This window comes from Rhea americana, unplaced genomic scaffold (genome assembly GCF_003343005.1).
Source record: "Rhea americana isolate MKP2758 unplaced genomic scaffold, rheAme1 scaffold_428, whole genome shotgun sequence".
In the NCBI taxonomy this organism is placed as follows: Eukaryota; Metazoa; Chordata; class Aves; order Rheiformes; family Rheidae; genus Rhea; species Rhea americana.
Window position 1 is genome coordinate 39,695 of NW_028186566.1, and position 5,507 is coordinate 45,201.

The 5,507-nt window shown below is 69.7% G+C and overlaps 1 protein-coding gene across 2 annotated transcripts in view; it reads left to right on the top strand.

The window, feature by feature from the left end:
- The first annotated feature begins 235 nt into the window (after nucleotides 1–235).
- The window catches only part of MEF2B (myocyte enhancer factor 2B), a 10,393-nt gene continuing 5,121 nt past the window's right edge, over nucleotides 236–5,507 (top strand). For both annotated transcript variants that reach the window (XM_085315330.1, XM_085315331.1), the window contains exon 1: nucleotides 236–312. The gene's annotated coding sequence lies outside the window, so the exon portion shown is untranslated. The remainder of the gene's footprint in view (nucleotides 313–5,507) is intronic.

Below are 5,507 nucleotides of genomic sequence, written 5' to 3' on the forward strand. Positions count from 1 at the left end.
GAGGGGCGGGGATATGCAAAACAGCCCAGCGGCACCCGCCAATGGCGAGCTAGCCCGGCAGCGCTATGCAAATCTCTCCCGGTGATGGGCGGGGATATGCAAATGCGGCCGGCGCGGCTGGGGCAGGCGGCGGCGGCGGGCTGCTCCCAGGACTTGGACCGGGACCGGGACGGGGACCGGGACGGGGACCGGGACCAGGACCCAGACCCGAGCCGACCCGACCCGAGCGGGGTCGGGCCGGCTCCGCCGCAGCGCCGCACGCTCGCTGCCGTGCCGGCGGGGACTTGCCCAGGAGGAAGAGCCCGTGTTCAGGTGCGTGTCCCGGACGGGGAGGGGGGTGTCCCGAGCGCACCGGGGAGTCCCGGGCGCACCGGGGCGCGCAGCCGCCCCAGCCCGGGGAGGGGGACCGGCACCAGCCCCCGGCACCGGCCCGGGCGCCGGCAGTTTGCCCCGGGGCGGTGTCCAGCGGGCGCCGTCGGGGCGCGGCCGCGCTCCGCCGAAGGGTGCCGGGGGGTGCCGGCGCCGGCGGGGTCTGGGCTCCGCCGGCCCCACAGAGCCCCTCAACCGCCGCCCACGACCCCGCCTGCGGCCGCCCCGTCGGGGCGCACGGGCTGGGGGAGCGGTGGGGGCCCGGCCCGGCCCGGCCCGTCGGGGTGCCGGTGCGGCGTGGCCGGCGCCCTGCGGCTGCCCTGGGCACGGCGGAGCCCTGTCCCCGCGCCCTGCCGTCTAGGGGTGGCGCGCTATAAAAAGCCTGTGGTTTGCTCTGTGCTCCGGGCGGTTATTTTTACTCGTGTCTGCGCAGAGAGGAACGCCTGAGTTTAACCCAAAAGTGCAGGTTGCCAGGCAGACGCGGGGCCTGGCCCTGGCATTGGCCTCCCGGCACTGCYGGGCCCCAGCGAGGCCCTTGGGCGCAGCAGCTGAGCTCTGCCTGGCCCGCCACACTTCAGGGGAAACTGAGGCATGGGGCAGCGGGGCTGGTTGCTCAGCTGCAGCACTAAGGCTGCCGCACACCGGGCCCTGGGTCAGGCCACCCGGCTCCCAGGGCCTCCCCGGTGCGTGGCCGGGGCCAGCCGGCTCCTCGGACCGCGTCCCTCCCCCGGTGCCCCGGTGTCGCAGCACCGACCCCRGGCTGGCAGGTCGCACTGTGGCCCAGTGCCCCTGGAAAACGCTCGGGATGATGGTTATCGATTGGGTTTTGACATGATTTCCATCCGCCAYGGAGGACGCTTCCAGCAGAAACTGAAGCGCTTGCTGGGACCGCTGGAGCCATCGCCCAGCGCGACTGCGTCCCGTCCTGACTTTCCCGGGCATCCCCTCCTCGCCCCTTCCCGAAGGTGGGAAGATGGGGCCCCGGGGTCTGCACAGAGTGGTGATGGGAGGGCAGGTCCCCAGCCCCAGGCCCACGGCGGGGCCACGGGTGCCTCTGCAGCCCCACTGAATTCAGTGGGACCTGACGCCTAATTTCCCACTATCTTTGCTGGGCTGTTGCACTTGCCCAGTGGTTTATGGCATGTGCTGAACCGCTGAGACCCAGCTCGGTACCCGGATGCTCCCAAGCGGGGATTTGACCCGTCCGAGGCTCTTTCTTCCCAGCACATGAGATTTCCAAATTGTCCCAGTGCCGGCGAGTCTCACTGCGCTGTACGTCCCTCCAGGGAGAGCGCGGAGGATCCTCCACCGGATCCTCCTGCCCACTGCAACCGATTGCCAGCAAGTCCCTGTCCCCAGGGCTTTACTCTTTTAATGAGAGAAAGTTTCCCAGAGCTGCTGGCTTTGGAGACGGGGTTTTATGGGTAACGAATTCACTATGCAGCTGGCAGGTGACTCTATGCGGTTCCCCGGCGGGCAGGGACCTGCCTCGGGGCTCAGGCTGGGGAGGYGACGGGCCGTGATCCCCTCGGTCCGTGCGCGTCCTTTGGGGCAGACGGTACCGCTCACCGCTGGAAACGGATCCCGGGTGACCCAGCCRTGGAGCCGGCTCGCAGACGCTTCCCACCTCCCTGGCTGCTGCGCGAGGGAGGCTCGTGCAGCGTGGGGCGTGGATTTGGGGCATGGCTGYGGGCCCCGGGTCTGATTTAAGCTCCCCTTGCCTCGGAGCAGCGGGCACGGCGGCCCAGGGCAGGCCGCGGYGCTCGGGCTGAGGGCTGCGGCCGGCCGGGCACGGCGGCGTGGAGGTTCGGAGGTTCAATTTGGCTGAGGTGCCCAATGGCATTGGGGTGTGAGTTACACCCGGAAGAGAAGGCGGGGGGAATTGCTATATTTAAGACCCTTGGATTTTCCTCCTCTCAACAAGACTAATTCTGGCATTCTCAGGAACAACCCCACGAGGGTTTGCAACCCGTGCAGCCCAAACTCCATGCTGATGGGCTCAGGCCAGGGGCAGCAGCTCAGGGCTGCCTCCGGTGCGCCCTCCGGCAGCAAACGTGCACCATTTCCCGAATTAACAGCCAGCTCTAGCACGGGACGGCCTAGCCCAGGCAGGAGCAGCCTGGTCCCTTCCTGGGCCGCTGGTACAAGCGCGACCGGGTCCCTCCAGGGCTGCGAGCGCCGAGCGAAGGCGGCGGTCCAGCCCCGAAGCGTTACGGCTTGCAGGGTTCGTGCGCGCGCTCGTGTTTCTAAGGGAGGGGGGAAATAGCTGCCTCGTCTTGCGGGGCCGTGACCATCGTCCTCCTTCCGCACAGTCATTCTGGAACCGAAAAGCCTCCGCCCATCGCAGCGGTTTCACCGGCAGCGCGCTGGGCAGCGGCGATGCCTGCAGGGGAAGGGACTTTCGGTCTGCATCAGCCTGCACGGGGCCGGAGCCGGCGGGGCGGCGGGCTCGCCCGAGGGCTGCCCTCCTTTCCCGCTGCCCAGCGGCTCCTCCCGGCTCTCCCGCTCGCCTGCCCGTGCACGGTGCTGCGCTGCCAGCCGGATCCTGGTTTATACTGGGCGCTTGTTTAAACGCCCACCTGAAAAGCAGCGGGGCCGGCTGCAGCAGCGCCGGTAAGCTCGGCCTTTTCCCCGCGCCGGGCTCCRGGGGCCGCCTGCGCCGTCGGCTCCCCGGGGAGCACAGCGGGGCCCGCGCCCTCGCTCCGGCGACGTTGTCCTCCGACAAAATGTGGGGAGGCCGGGGGGCACCCAGCACGGATGGCGGGTGCTTACCGGCCCCTCTCTTCCCTGCCATTTCTACCCAGGTGCTCTTGCACGTTTGGTTTTCGATTTGCAGCAAAATCCCAATCGCTTGGCAAAAATGGATTTTTTTCCCCGTTTTGCCCCCAAATGCTCCTGCTGGGGAGGGAAGCGGAGGCGGAAGGGTGCAGTGAGCTCTGAGAGAGCCTCAGCGAGAAGCAGTGTCTGTCCGTAGTGTTTTAGCCACGAGCACGTGGAGAGGGTGAGGATGGAGCAAGCCCAGCCCTGAGCCTGCCCGGCCATCAGCTGCCAGCTGCGCTTGCCGGGACGGGGAAAACCTGCCCTCTCCTTCCTCTTCCCCCCACCCTGGAGACAGGCGGGAAGGAGGGAGCCCCCTTCCCTGGCGGCCCGGGTCTCCCAGTTGGGACCCAGGGCCTGCTTCGGATGCAGCATGTGCTCCGGCCGCCGTCGCCACGTCACTCCCCCAGCGACCGCCCGCTCCGGCTGCAGAATGGATTTAGGGCGAATTTGTCCAATTCGGTGACTTCAGCCRTTTTTCTGAGGCCGCTCAGTGCCAGACAGGGTTGCACGGCTGTAAGAGCCGGCGCTGGGGCTGGTGCCGCGTGCTGGTGGCGCGTCCCCCCGCAGCGCCGCACACCGAGGCTGCCGCCAGCGCCCGCGGGCTGCACCAGGAAAAACTCGCCGCCCTGGGGGCAGGGGGTCGCCTCGGCCCCAGCGCTGGTGAGGAGTTCGGGTAGGAAGTTTGCACACGCTGCTGTGATGCAAACGACCCCTAACGATGCACGGGATACGTGCAGTTAATTACAGCCCCGGCCGCGGCCGGGGGGCGTGGAGTGCCAGCCCGGGCGAAGGGCTCGTAAAAGCTGCCGCGCATCTGGGTGGAAACAAGGCCGGTGCGTGCGAAGGAGCAGCGAGCCCGGGCTAAAGATACGCGCGCGTGGGAGGGCGCGGAGGCCGGCGGGGCGCCAGGCATCGCCGGCACCTCGGCCCGGCCGGGGCCGAGCCGAGCGTCTCCTCCCTTAAACACGGCCTGGGGGGGGGGGGGGGGCTCGGCGGCTGGGCATCCCGCTGTGCCGCGGAGCCGCTGGCGGCCAGGGCACCCCCGTCGGGGCGCCGGGGCCGGACGCGGGCGATGCCCCGGCGGGAGCGGCACCCGCGGCTCCGGTAATGAGCTGCTCGGGGAGGCGGCTGCCGAAACGGCCCCGCGCGTCGCGGGAGGCCCGGCCGCCCCTTCGCTCCGGCTTGCACCTCGGCCCCTCGCGGTGCCGGGCGTTTGCTCCGGGCTCACGGGGCACGGCGCGGAGGGGCAGAGCCCCGGGGTGCTAAACCTCGTTTTCCCACACCCCGAGGGCCAGATCCCACGTTGGGGGGCAGAGCCGAGCCCCCGCGGCCCGGCGGCCACCCACCTGCCCGCGGCACGGCCGCAGGTGCCCGCRCCGCCAGCCCCGGCTCYGCACGGCCCGCGGGGACAGTTGGGAACCGCTGCGTGTTTTCCCCAGGGAAGAGCTGGCTCTTTCCGGGCAGCGCGGTCCCAGCGGGGCGGGCTGGCCACCGGCCGTACCTTCGCGCCGTGCGTGGGCCCGGGACGGCGGGTGGCAGCGGGGCCGTGGGAACCGCAGCGCAATTTCCTTCCATAAATTAAAATTAGTTTTGATCCGCTAAATATAGCGGCTGAGCAAGATGGTAAATGGCAGCGAGCTTGAGAGAGGGAAGCGGGATGCGCCGGGGCGGCCGGCGGAGCCGAGGGCCGGCGGCTCGCGGGTCCCGCGCGTCCTTCCCGCGGGGTCCTGCGTCCCCCGGGGCGGCTGCCGGCCCGGAGCCACGGCCGGGCAGTGGGGCGTCCCCGCGGGGCCGGGATCGGTGCTGGCGCCGAGCCGGCTGCAGAGCGGCACCGCTGCCCCGGACGGCCGCGGCCGTCCCTGCGGGCCACGTGTTCCCCCCGGCGCTGGCAATGCACAGAGATCTGGGGGGGCAGGAGCCCGGCGGGGAGCGGCGGCGGCGGGGGGGAGGAAGGGGCGAGCGGGGCTCCCCGGCCCCGCGCCCATCCCGCCCCGGCTCACGTGGCACGAGGAGGTGGGTGGTTTCGCTTTACTGTCTTCTCGTAGAGCCACTTCCTGACCCGCGAATGTCTGAGGTCAAATTTAGCCTATTCGTGATACAAAATATATATATATATACACATATTGCATTAAAAAAGTACCCTCAAACCCCAAACCACCCCCCTTATTTTACGGAAAACCCTCCCCGCCGTCAGCCCGGCCTCCCGTATAACCGCCCTACCGGCCCGACAGCCCCGGCGGTAGAAATAACCCGGCGAGCGGCGTGCGGGGCAGCTCGCAGCCCCGCGCCTCGGGCCGGCGCGCGGATGCCCTCGTAGC